Source organism: Sceloporus undulatus, chromosome 5 (genome assembly GCF_019175285.1).
Source record: "Sceloporus undulatus isolate JIND9_A2432 ecotype Alabama chromosome 5, SceUnd_v1.1, whole genome shotgun sequence".
Taxonomy (NCBI): Eukaryota; Metazoa; Chordata; class Lepidosauria; order Squamata; family Phrynosomatidae; genus Sceloporus; species Sceloporus undulatus.
Window position 1 is genome coordinate 137,130,722 of NC_056526.1, and position 23,985 is coordinate 137,154,706.

General features: G+C 40.6%; 1 protein-coding gene across 7 annotated transcripts in view; it reads right to left on the reverse strand.

The window, feature by feature from the left end:
• PALLD (palladin, cytoskeletal associated protein) overlaps positions 1 to 23,985 on the reverse strand; it is a 304,050-nt gene that overhangs the window by 92,706 nt on the left and 187,359 nt on the right. The window contains exon 1 of one of the 7 annotated variants that reach the window (XM_042468277.1): positions 10,368 to 10,566. The exons of the other annotated variants lie outside the window; for them this stretch is intronic. The gene's annotated coding sequence lies outside the window, so the exon portion shown is untranslated. Of the gene's footprint in view, positions 1 to 10,367; positions 10,567 to 23,985 lie in introns of those variants that run through there. 7 annotated transcript variants of the gene reach the window in all.

Below are 23,985 nucleotides of genomic sequence, written 5' to 3' on the forward strand. Positions count from 1 at the left end.
CACGCTCCCTCGGAGTGTAGTGGAATCTCCTTCCTTGGAGGTCTTTAATCAGAGGCTGGATGGCCATCTGTCGGGTATGCTTTGATTGAGAGGTCCTGCATGGCAGGAGGTTGGACTGGATGGCTCTTGTGGTGTCTTCCATCTCTATGATTCTATGACACATTTTAAAAGGTAAACTGATATGTTTTTCCCCAAGAACAAATATCAACATTGCTATTGCTGTCTAGGCATTTATACACACTTATACACCTGGAGTACTGCAATTTGCTAGACTTCCATATCAGAGATATAGGCTAGGCAAAATGTTCAGCTATGGATTGAGTGTTATAAATGGCTACATGAACATCTAGTTTGCGAACCTCTCACTCTGTAACTTCATGAAAGTTGTAGGGCTTCCTTTTTAGAACTAACCAGAATTCCGTGTAATGTCCTTATTGGATGTACAGTTGGTCTTCCATATCCACGGATTCTTTATCCATGGATTCAACCATCCACAGCTTTGTATAAAACTTTGATTTTGTTGTGAAGTTGAAGGCTTTCATGGCCGGTATCCATATTTTTTTGTGGGTTTTTTGGCCACATAGCCTGAAAAACCCACAAAAAACTTTTGATTTTGTTATTTTATATAAGGGACGCCATTTTACTATGCCACTGTATTTAATGGGGCTTGAGCTTCCACAGATTTTGGTATCCATGGGGTATCCTGTAAACAAACCTCAGTGGATACCAGGGGTACACTTTACTTGGGTTTGTTCTAGCTATGATTTTTTTTAACAAAACAGATGAATAATCTGTTCACAACTATGGTCTGATCCTGATATGTTTTAAGTCTTAAAAAAAAGTCTTAAAACATTCAGCACCAAATGCTACCTCAGTTCTATGACAGTTTAGAAATTTTTTTTTCTGAAGTCCACTTGATTGAACTAAAATGCTCAAAATACCTTTTTATAATTACTTCCAATTATTTCTATTGCATATAAACAAAACCTCCTGACTAAATATAGTGAGCAGTACTCATGTTGTTGGGGTATCTTTTTCTGGTATGCAGCTAATATAAATAAAATGAGTGGAGAGAAGTTGGCTGTATTTCACTGGCATTACATCACTCTCCCTTAATAGGAAATCTCTCTTCAATTTAACAATTTGCTTCAGTGTGTCCATTTAAGTTCTTAGAGAATATAATCTCATAAAATGGATGTCTTAATCAGAAACAGAAGCTTCCAAAACAACAACAAAATGTTGCTTGCAATTAGAACTTTCCAATCTTTCCAAAATGTTGCTTTCCAGATGAGAACTTTAAGCCTTTTACAACAAAAAGCAGATAGCGTTGCTTACTTCGGAGTAAAGATGCTTACGCTAGTATTGATGAACAATAATCATGGAAGCAATTGACAGGCCACAGTACCGAGGAACATGATATTCTAAACTACTACACATTGTAAACTGTAAACAAGGTCCTGCTATAATAATAAAAGTTTTTATTTATATTGCCCCGCCTCTCCCTTTGGATCGATAAACAAGTATAGTACTGTAAACTGGAAGAAAACTCTTGGGCACCAGGGATAAGACTTACATTTTAAAGTCAATTCAGCCTATTAATCATGCACCTCTTGAGATTGGGTTTGTAAGGCTGCTATTGTAGCAAATAATGAGTTATAGATGGGGGTAGAAGGAGAGAAACAGGGTTTCCTCTTTTAGATAGTAGCAAACCATAGCAATCCATTGGTTTTCACAGTGGCAGTTGGGTGGTGTCAATGAGATGGTGAACTTGTTACATGGTTTAATTCAAACTTTAAAAGACCAAAGTATTGAACCAAATAGGACAAATCAAGATCGCAAACCTTGGTTTGGGTAAACTTAGTGGTGGCTCATGGTGTCCATGACAGCAGGGTAGTTAAATTTACTCCATGGTTTAGTCCCAACTTTGAAGGAGCCAAATTTACATGGACACCACCAGCCACCACTGAGTTTCCACAAATCAAGATTTGGGATCATGATATGAATGTGAACTATGGCTTGTCACATTCAGACAAGATGGCAAACAATCTTTTTGCCACTAAACATAAGCATAAGCATTTGACTCTCTCCCCTCACACACTGCAAAAAGGGACAAGGAAGCAAAGAAGTCCTACATGAATTCTTACTGCTCACTTTCATATTTACCTCAACTTGAGTTTTTCACTAAATATTTATGAACTCAGCTGAGTATAATCTAATAGATGACAGTAAAACATTACATCTCATACCAATTCTCATTCAGAAATTATCCACTAAGAGGTCTCAACCTTCTATTACTATTTGGTTTTGAAAGATTCTGTTTCCAGAGTTCATTACTAAGGTCTCCTTTCCAAATAATGGTCAAGAAAATAAAAAGCAGTTTTGTGTTATTCTCTAAACATTTGTACAGATAACAGTAAAACTATGTTTACAACACATCAATCAGGTTTTAAGTTGCAAACTTGGACTTAAATAGTGATGAGTGATAGATGATGCAACTATTGTTCTGTGTAATGTTGTGTTAGTTCCCTGCTGAGACTGAAGCACCATGGTATTTTATTGTGGAGTTTGGGGGAGAAGAGAAAACATCTGTTAAAATGAAGTGTAATGGAAAAAATGCAACTGGCTTCTCCCTTCTTTTCTATTTTAACATGTATTACACAAGCCTCCTTTCTATATATAGCAGCCAGAAAGAAAGAAAAAGTAGAATTTGAACTACACCTTCCCTGGACATTGTTAGACTATTTCACATCTATCTTGTATAGATGTTCTGCAGGAAATATTTATTTTGCATGAATAAGTTGAATATATTTATCTGTGACAACCATGGTCAGGCCTTTTAGGCAAAATGAGGCAAATGCTTCAAGAATCTGATATTGTGGAAGGCTGCACTGGTAGACCCCCAACAATTTCCCTTCATTCCCTGACTATTCAGTTATTCAGTCCCTGACTATTCTCCTCTACTGGATAACAACGGGGGGGGGGGGGGAGGAGACTGAGGTATTTTCACTATGAGTGGAAAGAGGAGGTATGGACATCTCTTAGCTTGAGAAACCACTTTGTTTGAGAACACCAACTAATTTTCAAGCCTTCCCAGTGAAGACAGTCTGGGTCATGAGAACTCCTGTCTCAGCATCTTCAAGTGAGGCCAGGGAAGCTCAGAATTACAAGCCTTTGTGCTGAACAAGGAAACAATGTTTGCATTTGGGCTCTAGCCATTGCCATCGCGTTCCTTACCCCTCCCTCCCAATTTCTCTAAATACCAGACACTATGTGCTAGACCATAGGCTGCTTTTTATTTGGCTTGCAGATTGCCACTATTTCTGTTTGGACACTGCTGCCTTAAACTGTGGACTGTCTCAGAGCTGCCCAGCCTGAGCTCTGCCTGTTCTCCTTGATTCTACAAACTAAGATGCTGTCCACAGGGGCAGTGGAAGACACTTCACCACTGTCAGTGTTGAATAAAATCAAAGAAATGGGACTCAGCTACATCTGGAATGGTGTGTGTGCATATGGGCAATATTCTGTCCTTTCCTCACAAAGCAAAATGTCTTGGGCCAACCCTAGTGAAGGTAGTGAACATGGGGATGCTTAGAGTTTCTATTGATTCCTTATTCCTATGCACCAGAAATAGTATCCAGGCCTAAAGTAATCTAGGGCTTATCCTTCTTCAAAGAACATCACCATATGACAAGCCCTAACAAGATCTTTAAGGTAGTATGGTGGTACTTCTCCAAAAGAATGCAGAGATCATTCAGATACTTGCACCTTAAGCCTATTTTTCCCTAACAAAAAGATCTTATACCCTATCATCCAGCTGTTTTTCAGATTCTAAACTTTTCAATGTGTTAAAGAACAATTTAGGATTTATACAGGGATATTTTTAAACAATACTTGGAGAAAAGTTACTTTCGGGACTACAAATCTCAGAATCCCACAGCCTGCAAGCTAAATTTTCCAAGCTCTGATTTTAACAGGGGAATGTTCAACATGTGGGGGGACACTGTGAGTACACACACACTCCTAGCCACAGTACAAATACAGCACTCTTGTGAGCAGCTGTAGATAATATTTTCCCAAAACCTGTTGTGTACTTGCATCACATTTGTTCAAACAAGTCTGTATTTTGTCAGTTTCAGTCAATTGGTGCCAGTCCTGTGAGATTCAACTTTCTCACTCAAATGTTCCTTTTTGGTAACCTTCTGCTCAACCAGATTCCACATTCTTTCACTTTCTGACATGAGCAACTGAACACAGGAGGCAAGCCCTAGATTAAAATGCCATCAATTAAACTTATTTCCAAGAAAAATGCAGTGAAGATTGAGATGCCAGTAATCAAAACAATACTCTCAACAGCTCGCCAAGTTGGTGTGACTTCCCGGAATATAAAGCTTCTCACATATTTTAGAAAAGAAAGGAAAGTTCTTCTACAGCAGCAATTTCCTATCATTAATTAGTTTCCTCAATAAATGAGGTTTCTTTTCCTATTTGGGACCCATGTCAGACTCATTCTCTGATCAGATGTTTCCTTAATAGCTTGTCAGACTGCACAGCTTTCAGAATAGACTGAAGAAAAGGCCAAGGTGCTGCTGAATGTTAATCCAAAGAAAAGCATGGAGATGCCATATAAAGCCACACGCAGATAATATACTGGTGTCGTTTGGCATGAAAGGCACAAGTAGACAGCCCTATTACATAAAGATTAATACCTATGTTTCCTAACAATGAGTCCAGTTTTAAAACAGATTATAGCCCCTATGTTAAACAGCTTTCATATATTTACTGTAACTCTATTCAAAAGGGTTCCCTGACTTGTTAAACAAATAAGAAAGAGTATTCACCCAAGGGCAAAGCAAGGTTTGATTTGGGTGATGGGTTATAATATAAAGTTGAAGGCTTTTATGGCCAGCATCCATAGTTTTTTGTGGGTTTTTCGGGCTTTGTAGCCATGTTCTAGAAGTGTTTCTTCCTGATATTTTGCCAGCATCTGTGGCTGGCATTTTCAGAGAATGCTTGCCTGGAAAAAATTGTGTGTGTGTGTGTGTGTGTGTGTGTGTGTATACACACACATATTTACACACACACATACATACATACTGTGTGAGCCTGGGAATGCAGGAGTGATTTGCATGTGTATTGTTCTGTTGCTGATCGCAGACCTCAGGCTGGGAAGTTAATGCAAAAGAGGATTAGTGTCTGCTAATTGGTGACCATTATCTGCTGGGAAAGCTCCTGACTCTGAGTGGTTAACTCAGCAAATGGGAAATTACAAGCCCCATGTCTCTGGATGATCTCACCCAGTGGCTTCCTGTAAATGTTGAAGAGCATTGGCGACAGCATCACGCCTTGAGGGACACCCAATTTGAGTTCCCTCTTGGTCAAACAGCTGTCGCCAAGCGACACCATCTGGAATCTGCCAGAGAGCTAGAACCAGAACCACTGCAAAGCAGTGCCCCCGATTCCTCTGCTGATAGTGTCATCTAGAAGATCAATACTGATGTCATATTGAGGATGGAGCAAGCTTATTTTCTGCTGCTCCAGAGATTATGACATGTAGCAATGGATTCAAGCTACAGGAAAAGAGATTCTACACAAGCATTAGGAAGAACTTCCTGACAGTAAGCGTTGTTCAACAGTGAAACACAGTGCCTCGGAAAGTGGTAGAGCCTCCATCTTCAGAGGTTTTTAAACAGAGGCTGGATGGTCATCTGTTGGGAGTGATTTGACTGTGAGTTCCTGCATGGCAGGGGGCTGGATTGGATGACCCTTGTGATCTCTCCCAACTATGGTTCTATAATTCTAAGATCCTCCAACTAGCATCATATACTGTAGTTGTAAACTACAGTACTGTCTAAACAGCCAGCATAATCAAGGGGGAGAGGATCAAAACACAGGCGTCATTTTGTAACATATCCAAGGCCCACTTTGTTCAGCACCATATCTTCCCACATGGGTCATCCAAATGCCTTTGGAAAGTTCACAAGCTGGGCACAAAGACAACAGCCTTTGTGTGCTGATGCTTCCCAGTGACTAATGTTCACTGACTGAGAGTGTATCAACACTACACAATTATAGCTACCTGATACTACTTCAGCTGCCATGGCTCCATTCTACAGAATACCAGGTTTTGTAGTTTGATGAAGTACGTAGAATTTCCAGCTGTACAGCTCTGTTGTTCAGGTAAATGGACAAGAGCTCTCTATTAGACAATTCTAAGTACTTCACCAAACTACAAGCCCAGGATTCTGTAGGATAGAACCAGGGGAGTAAAAATGGTATGCAACTGCTATAACCTTATGCTTTAGGAATATGTTTGGGAATGAGAGATGCAGTCTCATATTTAGAAGCATGTTACTCTGATTTTGCATGGAGAAGGTACTATCTTGAGTAATCATTCATAGGCCTATTCTCCCTGAAGCTGTTTAAACCACGGCCGGGAATTGTCCTGTCCTCTAGTTCTGGACTGACCCTCCCACTATCTTCCCTCACCACTGTCTATGCTGGCTGGACCTTCTGGGAATTGTTGTCTACCAACAACCACATAATTTCCATCCCTAGTCTAAGTTGAAGGGAAAGGCTTTTTTCAGTCTTGCCACCATCACAGGTTCACTTGGTGAGAACATGAGAGAAAATGCTCAGTGGCTGTTTCACTAGGCTGGCCCCCTCCCTGCTTTCCTTTTGCCAGCAGGCAAAGGCATTTTTGTTTAAGCAGGCTTTTAATATGTTCTCACTCTCAGGGAGACTTCCTACTTGGGTGCATGCTGTATTTATTTATGTTTATAACTTCTGTATTTTTAAACATAGTTTTTAAAGTTTAAATGAAATTATTTGAATTGTTTTTAAAATTGTATTTCTAAGTTTTTAACCAGTTTTACCCGTAAGCTGCCTTGGATCCCACTCTGAGAGAAAGTGTATATAAATTAAATAAAGGTGGTGAAAGATGAAGGAGTGCACAGATATCTCTGATGTTAAAGCTAGAGAGTATAATAGAATACCCTATAATCTAACAATATTATCATAAGGAAAGCAAGAAAGTGGGTCTGGTTAGGCAGGAAAGAACAACCATGCTATTTGATTCCTCCAGGTGACTGGAAAAATATTCAGATCCATTCCACAGACACATAGTATCACACCAAAAGAATCAGCTGCTATTGTTATATAAATGATCCCAAGCATGGTAGCATGGAAGAGTTTGGCATCAGCCAGCTAAATGTCACATTGGCCTGTTACAGACAGCCAAAATAAAGCTGCTTCGGGTCTCTTTGGAGTTATGCTATTTAAATGATGCATGCATCCTAAGAATCCGGAAGCTGCACCAAAACTGCACTCCAGTGCTTAGAAATGGAGTGTGGCTTTGGCACGACCTCCGGACTCTTAGGACCCATGCATCATTTAAATAGCATACATCCAAAGAGACCCGAAGCAGCTTTATTTTGGCAGTCTGTAACAGGCCATTATCTAGCAGGAAGATGTGCAGAAGATATTCACTGCAATTACAATTACTGCAATTACATTGCAATTACATGGCTGAATTCATCTTTTGCAATAATATTATTAATCAACTATTCATTAAACATTTTAGCAATTCAATATATTGTATATTGGATTGTACACTTTTACGGTAAACACATCTTATTTTTACCAAGTATTCTAAGGTAATCTTTAGAGAAAAGTGTATATGAAGGCAACCCTTCAGTATCAATTTATATTACAAAAATTTTTTTTAGTACCAGCCAATTATTTTGCATGGCAAAGACAAACTGAAAGATCTCTTCTTTGAGTTATATTTTTACTATAAAATATTTAAAATATTTACTTTTACCCTACTTATTATTTCACCCTACCAATTATTTAATGCTTGTTTCATTAATGGCAGCCTGGCAAAGCCACCTCTGAGTATTCCTTGCCTAAGAAAACCCTCTGAAATTCATGGGGTTGCCAAAAATCGACAGGTGACTTGAAGACACATACATACACAGAGGTACCGATGTTTCCTACACATCAGTATAAAATTCTAACAACAAAAACACATGGTACAATGAACCAGTTCTTAATGGGTCAGATACAGACTAATCTTATAGTCTTACATGCCCCTACTGAAGTGTATGGGAGTTACCTTTAAGCAGGCATATACTGTATAGGATTAACTGGTAAGATAATGTATGCTTTAGTCCAGAGATGAACAACATGTCCAGATGTTTCTGGACTGCAAATCCCATCATTCCTCACCACCAATGACTATGCTTTCTAGAGCTGACAGAAACTTCAACACCTCTCCTCAAAAAACTGAATGAACCACAAATTGCCCACCTTTCTGTAATTGAGACTTAAGTTAATTACGAATAATTTAAGTATGACTGATTTCAATAATCCTAAAGCTTTCCTAATTTCGCCTGCCTCCAACTCAATGTTCATTAATTTTTATGACATCTTTGTCTAATAAACATCCCCACAATATCTAAACTATTGATAATTCAAGGATCAAAGTCGGGCTTTGTCTCACAAACTGATTCAAACCCATCATGTAAAAGAAGTTTGAGTTAATAAAAGCTTGGACTTGTATGCTTTATTTTGTTATGTGGCAATCAAACAGAAAATACTTTTTGGAGGCCACTCTTTTAGCTGTTCAGTGCTCAGAAGCAATAGTCAATGATTCACACAATATCCTCCTGTACTCAAAGGTTTAGTCAAGTTTCTTGAGGTCAATAGATTTGCCAAAAGATAAACATTTTTCCTCATGAAATAACCCATTACAGACAGTTATCACTTACTCATCCTAGGCTTTTCATAGCTAGCATTTGTCTAATCACAGGCGCCTTTCATCTTCCTAGAGGCCACACAGACCAAATAGAAGACAGACAAATAGCACAACCCTCTTCTTAATAAAACATAGCAGAGATGCACAGATAAATGTGCATTTACACACTCTTTATAGCATGATTGTGGGGCAATCAGTCTTGTTAATGGGCTAAAACAAGCCTTAATTATACAGGGAACAGAAGGGACTTAAGGAAGTTGCAGCTAACAATTCTCAACCCTTGCAAAGGGTCTGCTGTGAGTAGGCACAACACATAATTTAGTACCTTTGAAAAACAATGATTTCATCTTCTCTAAGTCACACACTGGGGTTTAGTCTAAAATCCAAAATATTCAAGAGAGTTTCCTTTGTCCAAATACCTTCTAAAATAAAAGCACACCCATTCTTATTTTTAGACTGGAGTTCTTCATATTCCTTAATCTAATGCTGATCTAAATGTTCCAAAAGCAGACACTGGTTTCTCTCTCTTTGAAAGCCAATGCATCTCACTGCTGTCAAAGTTTCTGTAAACACATCATTACCTGCTCCCCACACAAAGATACATTAAAAAAGTGGAGAAGAAATGTTTTACTTTCCCCATCATTTTTCCTAATTAGGTTTCTGATGCCAGAAACTTTCACATACCTTTTTTTAAAACCAGTTTTAACCTTTAACATTTAAACCGATGTCTACTGTGGTAAGAAAAATGGGTAGCCAAGGGGAGAAAAATCCCTTTGGGTTAGTTTCTCTGCAATTCACAAAGCTGTTAGGAGGCACACCACTAACATAAATGCCCTGCCACAACTCAGTTTGGCAAAAGTAAACAAGCATACAAAAATAAACACGTACACCAACTACCATTCCCGAAATGCATTTAGCTAGCTGAACCACCCAAATCCGACATAACATGAAAGTTTGTTAATGACCTGTACCAACTTGAATGTAGTAAAACACAACCCAGATCCTTGAAGTTATGGGCTGCTCACTTGACTAAATATTATCTAAGTCATACCATAGGTTTGAAGATCAGTCCCTACATAGAAGCATGTATTATTGTTACCTCTTTTTTATTCCTTTCTTATTCTCGCCACTAACATGTATGCTCACTCTGACCTTTTCTATTTCTCTTTTTGGAAAGGTAGGGGGAGAGACCTTCAGTCTTCCTTAAAAGTGCAGTTAAAAAAGGAAGAATTTGAAAAAAGAAATCCAGAATTCTAGCCAATGTGTGAGAAATCACACATCGACACAGACTCAAACAGCTGCTGCCACACTGGTACGCCAGACAGATTTGGAAAAAAAAACCTAAAGGGATGCCAAAGACTGCAAAAGGGATGAGAGAGTGCCAAAGCACGGCTCCAATTTCAGAAAGATTAACTAATACAGTAAGATACACAGAAAGAAAGAGTACAAGAGCAGAGCCTTACCAGCTACATAGCTGATCACATTTCTGTGGGTATCATTACTTTCATCTGCCCACTCCATCCCTGCTGTTTAGCAGATTTACCCACCTGGCATACAAGAGTTGCTGTATAAAGAGAGAAGTAGCACAGTGTGCACACCCCTTCCACCTTACCTTTTCTGTGTCTAGCTCAAGCCACTGTGCCGCTTTTCCATATGGAGCCTTAAGCAGCCCAGTTCCAGCCTTAACACCAGCACTTTTGCAACTGGAGTGGAGTGGAGCAGGTACTCAATAATATATACAGATTAGTCAGAGGAGAGAACACCAACTTCATGACTCAGTGGTTCTCCGCTAAAGCTTTCTTGCTCTTTCACAATAAGAGTCCCTGAGCATGCAAGCAGTCACTGGCTAAAATGCAATGTTTCAAGAAGGCGTATGTGACAGAGATACTGCGGTGCCCTTGCATTTCTTCTGGTCTTCTCTTCATCAAACCGAGCCTGCTGAAATTGTCTCACCCTCTCCTTAGACCAGGCAAGATAGATGTGGGCATGTGTGTTCCTTTATGCGTCCATGCAACAACTCCTGGCTACATGCGAGCAGGCAGCCTCTTTTCCATAGCACTTTCGCATCTGTTTCCATTACAAATTGCAGAGTAATCTCTAATAAATCAAGCAAGAGAAAGCCATAGTCTGGGTCCTCTGGAGTTAAGTGGGCTTTAAACTGTTTTTAAAATGTTGAGTTCTTTCACAGGCTGGGGTTCCCCTTACAGGAAATATGAGAAGCACCACAAGAGAGTCTTCTGGCACCCAAAAGACTGATGCACAACAATATCCAAAATCCACAAAACAATGGCTGCATCTGCACTGCAGAAATAATCCGGTTTGACACCACTTTCATTGCCATGGCTCAGTGCTATGAAATTCTGGGAAGTGTAGTTTGTTGTGGCACCAGAGCAGAGTTACACATCCCAGAATTCCACAGCACGGAGCCATGGCAGTAAAAATGGTGTTAAACCGGATTATTTCTGCAGGGTGGGTGCAAGCAATGATATCTTTTCAGGGCCAACCAAAATGCATAAATATATATGTTGCAAGCTTTTGAAGTGCCACTGGCTTCTCCATCAGGTGAAGATGTAAAGAATCATACAGGAGGGGAAAATTATGATGTGTTAATCACAAGCCTGTATTTTGTCCAGATGTGGCTGCTCTCTGTTCAGGTGGTGTTGGAGGGACATTCATTCAGGTCCGCCGCTCCTTCTTCTGGACATGTGGGTACTAATTTTTTTAAAAGTTCAATCAGCAAAGACAAAAAGATGCTCCTCTTGAGATCCAGGTTGCCACCATCCTTTATGACATTGCAAGCTCCTTTGTCAGGCAAAGAACACTACATTTCTACAGAAGCCCTCCATGTTTTTGCCTTAGAAAAAAAAAGGTGCTGTTTTGTTAAAAGATGCCAAATGTAGTCCAAATCTTTTAGAAAAAATGTTTTACCTTTGTTGGCGGTAGAAACCTCAAATGGTCAAGTTCCAGTCCACTGGCCCTCTCTTTGAGTTCCCCCTGATGCATCTAAAATGCACTATGAATGAATGTCCCTCCAGTACCATCTGAACTATGAACAGGCATATCTTGACAAAATGCAGGCTTGTGACTAACACTGTCATAATTTGTTTCCCTTTTGTATGATTTTTAACATCTTTGCCTGATTAAGAAGCCAGCAAAGCTTCAAAAGCTTGCAACATGTATTTTGTGCAGTTTGCTTGGTCCCATAAAGGTATCACTGTTTTGCAGATTTTGTATGTTATTGTACTATGCTACATGACCCACCATGTACAGCAAGTATAGTGGTTTGAGCATGGGACTATGATTCTGGAGACCGGCATTCATATCCCAGCTCAGGCATGGAAACCTCTGTGTGACCTTGGGCAAGTAACACTCTCTCAACCTCAAAGGATGACAGAAGCAAATCCCATCTGAAGAAACATGCCGAGAGAACCCTATGATAGGGTTGCCTTAGGGTTGCCCTAAGTCAGAAACAACTTGAAGGTACACAACAACAACAACAACAATGCCAATATGGCTATCCTTGAATATGGCCAAAGACTGACATTTATGATGGCATAAGCTCACAACATTACTTTCTTTAAGGAAAAGAATGTCAAGATGTGAAATTAATATGGCAGCAATTTCATGAAAATGTGAACTCATACTACCTTTTAACTTTTTGAAAAAAGCTACAATCAATGAAATCCTGTGAATATTTACTCAGAATAAGAGCATGATGAGTTTTTTCAGACTTACATTTATGCGTGCTGATGATTGCAAGCTTATCTTTTGACCACCTTTCTTATACTGTATAGCAATTGTCTATATAAAAATTGTCCAATCACTTGTTCTGAGGTAGGCTTTTTAAAATCTGAGCTAGGAGAAAGATCTCAAGGACAAGAGACTAAATTAAACTCAATTTTGGAGGTCATCATAGTGCTGCCAATCCACTATCCTGTTGTCCAGTGGGTTTACTATTGCTCATCTGTCAAAAATAGTATCAGCATATACTAGTTTATTAGCAAGGCTTCAGACATTGCCTCAGGCCACAATACTGTTCCACATTGCTGCTTGTCAGTATGCCAATGTGCACACACTTTTTTCATAATGCACAAGAATGAATTGTTCAAGTGAGAGTACAGTATTATGATGAAGATGCTTATTTTAGTATCCATATTCCTGGAAACATACAGCTGGAATTAAACAAGCAGGACATCTTTCTCTGAAAATGCCAGCCACAGATGCTGGCGAAACTTCAGGAATAAATTCTTCTAGAACATGGCCACATTGTCCAAAAACCCTACAAAAAAACTATGGATGCCAGCCATGAAAGCCTTCGACTTCACAAAGAGGAAAATTATTTGTGGATAGGACTTGGGACTGAAACGTACAAGTTCAGGCCTGTGATATTAAACAGAAGTACACTTCACAAAGATGGTTTGAGACATGTTTGTGAAGACTGAATAATGACAGTGCTGTACAAGTGGAGATTATCTAAACTTTAGGTCCTTGACTGGGTATACCATGTGTACCAAAACATACCTCCCCCCAAATCTGTTTGCCCAAATTCAGTCCCCAAATATTGCCAGCTATAGAATAAACCCACAGTCTGCCGAAAAACCATGGGAAACATTCCACTATGACATAGTGATGAGCAATACCTCTTCATCAACTTCTGAGACCTCAGCAAACAAAACTGAAGACTGATATCTCCCTCCTTCCAAACACTGTCCAGACTCTACTAGCGTATCATAAATGTGTCATATTCAACAACATGCAATGCCAGAGTACAGCCACTCCCATCTCTAGAAGAAAGCTGATCAAATTTAGAGAAAGATAGAAAAATAGCTCACTCTTGCAAGTAAAAGACGCTTGATATGACAAAAAGTGATGATTTTCACAATACAGTGAAAAATATTATCATTTGTAAGTTGTTGCTAGTAACACAGCTACAATGGTTGGTTTGGTAAGCAATCTTACTTTAGATCAGCTTTCTCAACCTTTTTATCCAGGAGAAACCCTTGAAATAATCGTCATGTCTCAGAAACCCCCTGTATAAACATTATAGTATCTACAGCTCAAAAAAGTTTATTTATTTATTTATTATTTTTTAAAAAAAGATCTTTTGTGGAACTCCCAGCTTTCCCTTGCAGAAATCTAGGGCTCCAAGGACCCTGACTGAGAAACCCTGCTTTAGAGTAGCAATTTCCTTTCATTTATTAATCCTTGGGGCTGCATTCTGAACCTAGAAATTCACTGTAGTAGAAAATGTACGTAGACATGTCTGGACTTTAAAAATAACATACTCAACTACCTTCTTTATAAATTGACAACAGATTATAGGGGGGATTTGGTATCCATCAGGAATTGGTTCCAGGACCTTCTGTGGAAACCAAAATCAGTGGATGCTCAAGTCCCATTATAACCAATGGGGTAATAATTTAAAAAGGACATTGAGAAACTGGAGCGTGTCCAAAGGAGGGCGACTAAAATGATGAAGGTTCTGGAAACCATGTCCTATGAGGAACGCCTTAGGGAGCTGGGGATGTTTAGCCTGGAGAAGAGAAGATTAAGAGGTGATATGATAGCCCTGTTTAAATACTTGAGGGATGTCATATTGAGGAGAGAGCAAGCTTGTTTTCTGCTGCTCCATAGAACAGGACCCGGAACAATGGATGCAAGCTACAGCAAAAGAGATTCCACTTCAACATTAGGAGGAACCTCCTGACAGTATGGGCTGTTCGACAGTGGAGCACATTCCCTTGGAGTATAGTGGAGTCTCCTTCCTTGGAGGTCTTTAAGAAGAGACCAGATGGCCAACTGTCAGGTATACTTTGTTTGAGAGTTCCTGCACAGAACAATCATATTGTTAACTTTTTGAGACTGATACAATTGCTTATTTATGAATGAAAGGCTATAAACCTATTTTTTAAATGGACCACAAAACAAGAATCTTTAACACTCTGTTTAAAAACATAAAATGGCAGTTGTTCCAACTAAAAATAATAATTGCTTTGACTTCAGTATTATTCATAATTGTTAAAATAACTGTATGGCTATCCTTTCAAGCACTCCCCTCACATTAAATCAAGAAACTATTAATAGCAAAAGAGCTATGCTCTAAGTAATGGAGAGGCACTCCAGGGATTAAAAAGTGCTTCTCACTCATGTATCTTTATCACTCATGTATCTCTTGTGCTTAAGTCAGAATAAGAAAGCTACATTTTTGGACTACATCTCCCAGACGTTCCCAGTCAGCATAGAGAACAGTCATGCTAGTTGAGGGGAATTCTAGGAGCTGTACTCCCAAAATTCCATTTTTTTCAAAGTTCTGGATCAAGGTGAAAAATATTAGGCTTCCTTTTTTAAGGCCCGGTACACACCACCAGGAAGCAGTGTCCTGTTGGTGATAGTAGGGCGCAGGACTGCGTACCAACTGCATGGTCCTGAGCCCTACTACGTGTGGGTGATAGCCTGATGGCAGCGTCCTGTCCACATGGGTGCTGCCTTCTTTACGTAAGGGACATGCAGCCATCTTTACGTAACCCAGGCACCACAAGAAGAACCTGGAAGTACCAGGTTCTTTTTACTCCGGAGGGACATCACTCTGTTTGGTGGCTGCAGCTTCCCTCCGGAGTTAAAATGGGCACCTGCCGTGCCATTTTGGGGCTGTCTGTACGCCTAAGTCCTGATATAAAAATGATAACATTCCCTACACAAACACAAGCACTTTTTTAAAAAAGCTTTTTGCTTCCAGATTTCACTAAAGCCATTCCATATTCATAATTATTACCATAGCTGTCATAACTTGGTCCAATGTATTATAGTACAAGCAATGCTGGGATTCCTACACACAGGTTACACAGATTACTCCTCATTAGTAAAGATAACACCTTATTTTGAAGGGACCACAAGATGATTTTTCATTTGTACCTCCCCATTGGGACACTGTCAATAATACCTGGCAGATTTTGTTTCCCCAACAACATCCCCCAATATAGGAATATATTTTTCTCCTGATGTGTGAATTGTAGCTACTCATGTATAATATTAGAAGAAAGTACAGGGCCAACCAGCATAGTGCTCACATATACACCCCACTTTTCCCAGGCAAAGCATTCTCTGAAGATGCCAGCCACAGATGCTGGCGAAACATCAAGAACAAACTTTTCTGGAACATGGCCACATAGCCCGAAAAGCCCCCAAAAATTATGGATGCCGGCCATGAAAGCCTTCGACTTTACATAGTGCAGTGACTTGAGCACTGGACTATGACCCTGAAACACCAAGGTTCACTTCCCTGCTCAGCCATGGAAACCCACTGGGTGACCATGTCTAAGTCACACATTCTCAACCCCAGAAAACACTTTGAAAGATTCACATTCGGGTTGCCCACAGTCAGAAATGACTTGAGGGCATACAAAAACAATGAAAGGGTTCACTTGGGGACACAAATGAGGGAGTTTGGGTTTGATACAGTGCTGGTGGCGTGAACTGGTTTTTGATGACTGCTAGATGGCCATTCTTTGTTAGGTTGATCGCCTGCTAAACAAATCAAAACTGAGATAATAGTTTCCTCTCCCAGGACAGGATGATTGCTACAATGATTGCATTATCACCAGTTACTGCTGCTGTGAATGGCCTTTTTGCTTATCTTCAGCTTTAGAATGGTTACAACCAAGGAATTTTTTTTCTTTTTGTATGTCATAGCTATTTGGTCTCACTGTTTAGAACTTGCACTCTAAACCCAAGGAAAGTCTGGATTGTTAAACTGTATATGAAAGAACAGAACAGAATTTTATTGTGCTGTAGCAATTTCCCATTATACACAGTTAAAACTCAAGAAATGATTCATTACAATATGGTAGAATTTTAAAAAATCTATGGTGCGGTTCAGACGGCGCTAAAGTGCTGTCCTCATGGTCCCTAACCCTAGCATGTACTGGCAGCGGCATAAAATTGGGAGCCAGAGGGCAGATAAAAGATTGTTCTACCGGCATTCCAAGATCAAGAATGAACAGAAGTTGAGCCAGTGACTATTATTCCCATCCTATTTCTAGTAGTCCATTCTCTTGCCTCTATCTCACAGCTCTAGTTATGTACCAAAGGTGAGGAATAATACAGCAATGAAGATTCTTTAATGTAGTTCACTGGTGGAGCTGCACACTTCTTTGCCTCTGACTTTGAGAATCATACTAGAAATTCTTTCCATTACACATCCTGAATATAGTCTGCAAAGATAAAACCCCAAAGGTTTATGTAACCTTGAATCCGAAAGGAACTTTATAAAGAATTCCTGAATTACATGAAAGTGCTAAATTAAGTTTGTTTGTTTCTTAGTTCATGATAGGACCATAAGCTAATTAATTATTTGATTGATTAAATGTGTGGTGCCATCAACAGCAGTTTGAAAAATTGCTTTTTGATCTACAACTCTTGGATTGTGGTGGGAGTGGTGGTCCTGGAACTGTAGTCCAAAAACAGTAACACTGCTAAGAATTGGCCATTGGTATGCACTGCTATGTGCTGTACTGGGGGGGGGGGGGAGGATAAATTTTTGCCTCAATCAGTTTACAATGTTACATTTGACACAGGGGAAGCATCACAAGAATAGACGCAGATGGGAAAGAATGTGAGATTGCTCAATTAGACATGCTTTAGCTTGTTTATTATTTATACTGTACCTTCCTCCAAAACCTGGATGGCTAGTAACAATTAACTAAAACAAAAGTATAATAACATTTAAACAAAACACTGGAATAATAATATTTTAAAAAAGAGAGACAGCATGGTATAGTGGTTTGAGTGCTGGATAATGACTCTGGAGACTAGGCTTCACATCCCCTCAGCCATGAAAACCCACTGAGTGATCCTGAGCAAGTCACACTCTCACAGCCTCAAGAGAGGGCATGGACAAATGACCTCTGAACTAATTTTGCCAAGAAAACCCAGTAATAGGTTCACCTTAAGGTCTCCATAAGTCAGAAAATGACTTAAGGGCATGCATCCAATTACAAATGAATGAAAAAGAATCTGAAAGCACACTAATGTACAAAAGCCTTTCCTCAACACCTCAATCAATTGGCAAATGCCTGCCTAAATAACAATCATCATAGCCAGCTGACAGAAAAAAGAGGGAGGTGGCCAGCCTATCCTCCCTACCTAGGATGTTGAATGACCAGCAGAAGCTACCAAGAAGGCTCTGATCTACTTCTAGGATAGTGGGGCCTTGTCTGAAAATTTTACCCACCATGTGTGGTTGCAGTTGGGAGCCAATTCCGTAACACATTTCACAATAAAGGTTTGGTTTTTTTTCAAAGGAAGGAGGAGGCATCATGCAAGTCTAGTACTAACTAATATCTGTCAACAATTTTGGAAAACCAAATGGTGGCCAACTGACTGGAAACTATCGCTATACATCCCCACCCACAAAAAAGGAGTCACAAAAGACTGCAGCAATTATAAGACCATAGCATTCATTTCCCATGCAAGCAAAATTATGCTCAAATTCTGCAGCACAGTCATACATGGAGAGAGAAATTTTAGTGGTGCAAGTGGGATTCAGAAAAAGAAGAGGCACTAGAGACCGCATTGCAAACATATGCTGGATAATGGAGGGCACCAAGAAATTATAAAAGAAAATCAGCATGTGCTTTATAAACTATAGAAAAGCCTTTGACTGCATAGATCACAAAAAGCTATGGGACGCTCTTAAAGACATGGGAGTGCTACTACATTTAGTAGTCCTGTTGAAGAATCTCTACTTAGGACAAGAGGCTACTGTCAGAACAGAATTCGGAGAAACAGAACGGTTCCCAATTGGCAAGGTGGTCAGGCAAAAATGCATTCTGTCACTTTATTTGTTCAACTTGTGTACTGAAAATATGATTAAAAAGCCAGTTTAGACTCAGCAGGAGGAGGAGTGAAGATAGGAGAAAGGGACATCAATAATCTTGGATATGTGGACGATTCCCTATTACTAGTGGAAAACATAATAGACTTGGAACAATTACTAAGTAAAGCCAAGGAAGAAAATGCAAAGGCAGGTTTAATGCTGAACACAAAGAAAATACAAATAAGAACCATGGAAGAAATGCATACATTTAATCTAGACAATGAGGAAATCGAAACCATGAAAGTGTTCCCATGTCTTTTTCGCCATTCATGGTATCCTCAGCATGCTTCTCCAGCACCACATCTCCAATGAGTTTACTTTCTTTCTGTCGGCTTTTGTACATTTGTCACATTTATACATGGTGATGAGGAATTACAGTGCCTTGGGTGATTCTAACTTTAGTGCTCAGCTGTACAGTATACTCTTTTAACTATTTTGATTTCCTCAATATCTATACTGAATTTGTGTAAATCTACCATGGTCGTTATTTTTGTTTTCTTTATGTTCAGCAACAAGCCTGCCTTTGTATTTTCTTCCTTGACTTCCCTTAGCAATTGTTCCAAGTCTGTGATGTTTTCTCCTAGTAGTATGGTGTCATCTGCATATCTTAGGTTGTTAATGTTCCTTCCTGCTATCTTCACTCCTCCTCCTGCTGAGTCCAAACCTGCTTTTAGTATGATATTTTCTGCATATATGTTGAACACACAGGGTGATAAAATGTAGCCTTGCCTGACCCCTTTGCCAAGTGGGAACCATTCTGTTTCTCCATGTTCTGTTCCAACAGTAACCTCTTGTCCTAAGTACAGATTTCACACCAGGACTATCAAATGCAGTGACAACTCCCTTGTCTTTCAGACCACTCTGCTTAATACTCCTCTCTGGGGGCAGGGGAAGCCACGTTGCCAGTATGCACCCTCCATCCCCCCGCCCTTGCAGATGAGTAGGCAGGGAGGTTTTCCTTGACTGGAGGTGTGGGTGCAGTTGTCCCCAAGCACCACATTCCCTTCATTTTTAGGCAAGCAAGTGGGTGGCATGGGGGCTGCCACCATATTTTCCTAATCAGATGGGAAGATAGGGGGGGTATCAGCATCCTCCTCTAGGATGGTTGTGTGTGCACTGGGACTTCGGACCACCTGTGACAGAGGGTGAAACTCCATGTCCCACCCTTGTTCTGTTCATCCCTCTGTGCTAATCATTTCCATTACCATCATCCTATGTTACTGGACACCTTAGATCTATCAGATTAGATAGAGTAAGCATTGCTGAGGTTGTAATGAACAGAAAATAGCAATAGTAATAGCAAGTACATGTCTATATTGCTTTTGAGTGAACTAGCATTCTCTAAGCCGTTTACATTGTGCAAACCAACTGCCCCCAACAAGCTGGGTATTCATTTTCTGACCTACGATAGGATGGAAGGCTGAGTGGATCTTGGAGCCCTCCTCTAGGATCAAACTTACAACATGACATTAACCACTGCGTCACCGGGGCTCCTGATGTATGGAAGCTGCAAAACATCTTTCAAGTCAGAACTTCTCGTACTTCCCTTTAATTTTGTATCTCTGTTGCAGGAGCTGTATACTTATGAGATCCAATATACACTAGGAATATTTCCATCCATGCATCCATTCATGAATTGTATAGTAGTTCTTACACTTTGCCCCCCCTTACAAAACCACTGAATAGTTCACAAGACTAACAGTACCAATACCAGTAGAACAACAGTAAAATCTTTCTATTACAATTAATCAGTTAAAAGCCCACAATAAAAATTTATCAAAGCAAAAAGACAAAGTAAAAACAAGCAGATTGGGAACCCAAAATATGTGTAATTTAAAACAATAATGATCACAAATTATCACAGTTATGCAATCACGATACAGATTTAGGAGCACAACATTTTCACACTCTCCCACCCACCCCATTGCTTGACAAGTAGACTCCTCTCAAAAAATAAATGTTGTTATGTGTTTAACCTTGAAAATTATCTGAGAGACAGTTCAACACTTGAGACAAGCAGTTTGGTTGCCAGAGTGCCAGATTTAAAACCTTGGTCTGGATTATGGTTAGAACTTAAAAAAAGCAAAACAAAAAACCAGGACTATTGAGCTTTCTGCTTAAAGAGCTACAAAGCATGGGGGAGGGGCATAAACACCCAACACCATCAACAACTATTTTTCCAATTTCTCCACTGTATTTTTACAGTGTTTCCACATATCTAAACAGTTTTTGGCCTCATATCTAGACCACAAAACCCCCCACCATGCCCCCACCTCACAATATTGAGGGTCTTTTCCAAGGCTCCCATCAAGAACACAGAGATACACACATCCTATATACAGGTCCATGTGTATATACAGATCTGTATGTAAGAGAAAGAGAGAGAGAGAGAGAGAGAGAGAACGAGGGGGAAGAAGAGACTGAGGGATGCAGAGAGAACAAGAATATTTTTAAATGAAGCATATTCTTTAGAATCAACCATTCCTTCTCTCTTTTCTATTTGCAGCTATCACTATTCTATCAGCAATTTTAATTTCTAAATAGAAGGGGGGGGGGAGTGAAGTCCAAGCAGTGTTTTGAAGATCAATGTTCCAAGGATACATTCCAATAGCAAAAATAAACATAAAACACAATGCAGCAAAGGGCTCCACTGCTTTGATTAAACATTTTCACTCTCACTGTGACATTTCTTAAGGTTGGGTGTTTTAGGTTTGTTGTTGTTGGGGTTTTTTAAAGCATTTCCCATCTCTGTTTCCCTTTTAGTAAAAGTGTCATCCACTATGGTTTCTTTTTCCAAACACAAAAAACAAAAGCAAGAAAAAAAAAAAGGTCCACCAAGAAGTGATAAAAAGGTGGTGTCCCTCTTGAGTTTGTCAGAGTTGCTGACAGTGGATTAACTATAAGGAAGATGGATAGATTCCCTGCTCTTTCTCTATGCTGTGTGACACAACTACCGATTTGCTTCTCCAGCTTTCCCCAATTCCTTAACATGCTTGTACTGTGAAATACCAGGGCTCTGACTTCCTTATTTGGTTGCTGGAACTGTTCTTTGTCTTGTTCAAACATTCTGGTGAAGCTGCATGCCTCCCCATCTTCCCTTCCCCCCTTTCATACATACAGTCTGGCTTCAAGCAGGTCACTCTGACTCAGCCTCCTTTGTAGCTTGCAAACCAATCACACAGCTCTTATGCCCATTTAAGGAGTACCTTTCTTTTTGGAAATCAGCAGGGCAACAGGGAGTTTTCAACTGTTTGGAAAGTTTTGCTCTGCTGCATATTCTGAAGGGAGCAGCACAAAGCACGAGTTTTCATTTTACACAATCTTGTTGCTTTGCCAGAGCAAAAAATGCAGCTGTGCCTGTCTCTGTGAACAGAAGAGATTCATAGTCTAAATATGTCTGCACTGTAGATCACTTCTGGCATCTTATTTCTTTGCAGTTTAAGCATGTATAGTTACAAAGCAATCTTAAGCATGTTTATCCCTCCCAAAAAATATCTCCAAGTTTAAAGGGACTTCCTCTCCAACTACTTAATTTAAGGCTGCAGCTATAATATTTAAGATGACAGATGTACAGATTTTTTGTACTGTTCAAACCAGTTTTCTCCTTGTATGGTTCAATATAGTGTAAAACCAGTGTTCAGAGTGGAAATCCAAGGAAATGGGGGATCTTTAGAGCCTTTCACTTAAACAGGCAGAGGAAGGGAACCTCGCAAATGGGCTTGCTTTTCTGGAGTGACTGCGCTTTAACCATTTTTGGGAGGACTTTCCAGATGTTACTACACTCTGAGGAGTTTATCAGACAAGGGAAATTGGAAGTATAATCCAATGGCAATCCAAACGCAATAATGGGGTTTAATGTTATTGCATAAATAATAAATAATAAAATCTTTATTTATACCTCGCCCTTCCAAAAGATCAGGGCGGCTTACAAATGCACCGAAGTGCGAGCAGTATACAGTTAAAAACACATTAAAACAACAGCAATTCATAAAACAATAAAAGACCCCATTAGCCCAACCTCACGGCCACGAGAGAGGAGGGAGGCCCACAGGATGTTTAGTCGGGGAATGCCTGATTGAATAGGAAGGTTTTGAGACCCTTCCTAAATTGGGCCAGGGTGGTAGATGAGCGGAGCTCTGTGGGCAGCGTATTCCAAAGGGCTGGGGCAGCTATGGAGAAGGATCTTCTGGCCGTAGCAGCCAACCTAGCCCCAGGCACCTTCAGGAGTTGCTGCCCAGATGTTCTGAGGGTGCGAGGCGGAATGTACGGGGAGAGGCGGTCCTTCAGGAATCCTGGACCCAAGCCATTTAGGGCTTTATAGGTAATCACCAACGCCTTATATTGAGCTCGGAAGCGGATGGGCAGCCAATGGAGATCTTTAAGCACGGGTGTTATATGGCTGGTCCTGGGAGCACCAGTGACCAGCCGCGCTGCCATGTTCTGCACCACTTGCAGCTTCCGAGTTTGGTATAAGGGTTGCCCCATGTAGAGTACGTTGCAGAAATCCAATCTCGAAGTTACCAGAGCGTGTACAACAGTTTCAAGGTCCCTCTGGGCCAGGTATGGGCGCAGCTGGCGAATCAGCCGAAGCTGATAACAGGTGCTCTTGACCGTCGCATTCACCTGAGCAGTCAGGTGAAGGGACGAGTCAAGAAGCACCCCCAGACTGCGCACGGAGTCCTTCACAGGGAGCGTGACCCCATTCAGGACAGGTGGAACCACCGCCATTCCTGAACCAGGGGGGCCTATCGCTAGTACCTCCGTTTTCTCTGGATTAAGTTTGAGTCGGTTTTCCCTCATCCAGCCCATTGCTGACTCCAAACAGGCCACGAGAGGAGAGAGGCCATCCCCAGTCACTGCATCAGTCGGAGACATAGAGAAAATGATTTGGGTGTCATCAGCGTACTGATAACCCCGCGCCCCATGTCTCCGGATGATCTCTCCCAGCGGTTTCATGTAAATGTTGAATAGCATGGGGGACAGAATGGCTCCTTGAGGGACCCCGGTTTTAAGGGCCCGCTCGCTGGAGCACACGTCCCCCAGCTGCACCATCTGGGACCTCCCAGAGAGGTAGGAACGGAACCACTGGAGCGCAGTGCCCCCGATTCCCACCTCAGCCAGGCGCCCCAGAAGGATACCATGGTCTATGGTATCGAAAGCCGCTGAGATGTCCAAGAGCACCAGCAGGGACACGCTTCCCCTGTCGACGCTCAGACAGAGATCATCGACCAAGGCGACCATGGCCGTCTCAACCCCGTGACCCGCCCGGAAGCCAGTTTGAAATGGGTCCAGATAATCCGTTTCATCCAAGACCGCCTGAAGCTGGATCGCAACCGCCCTCTCGATCACCTTCCCC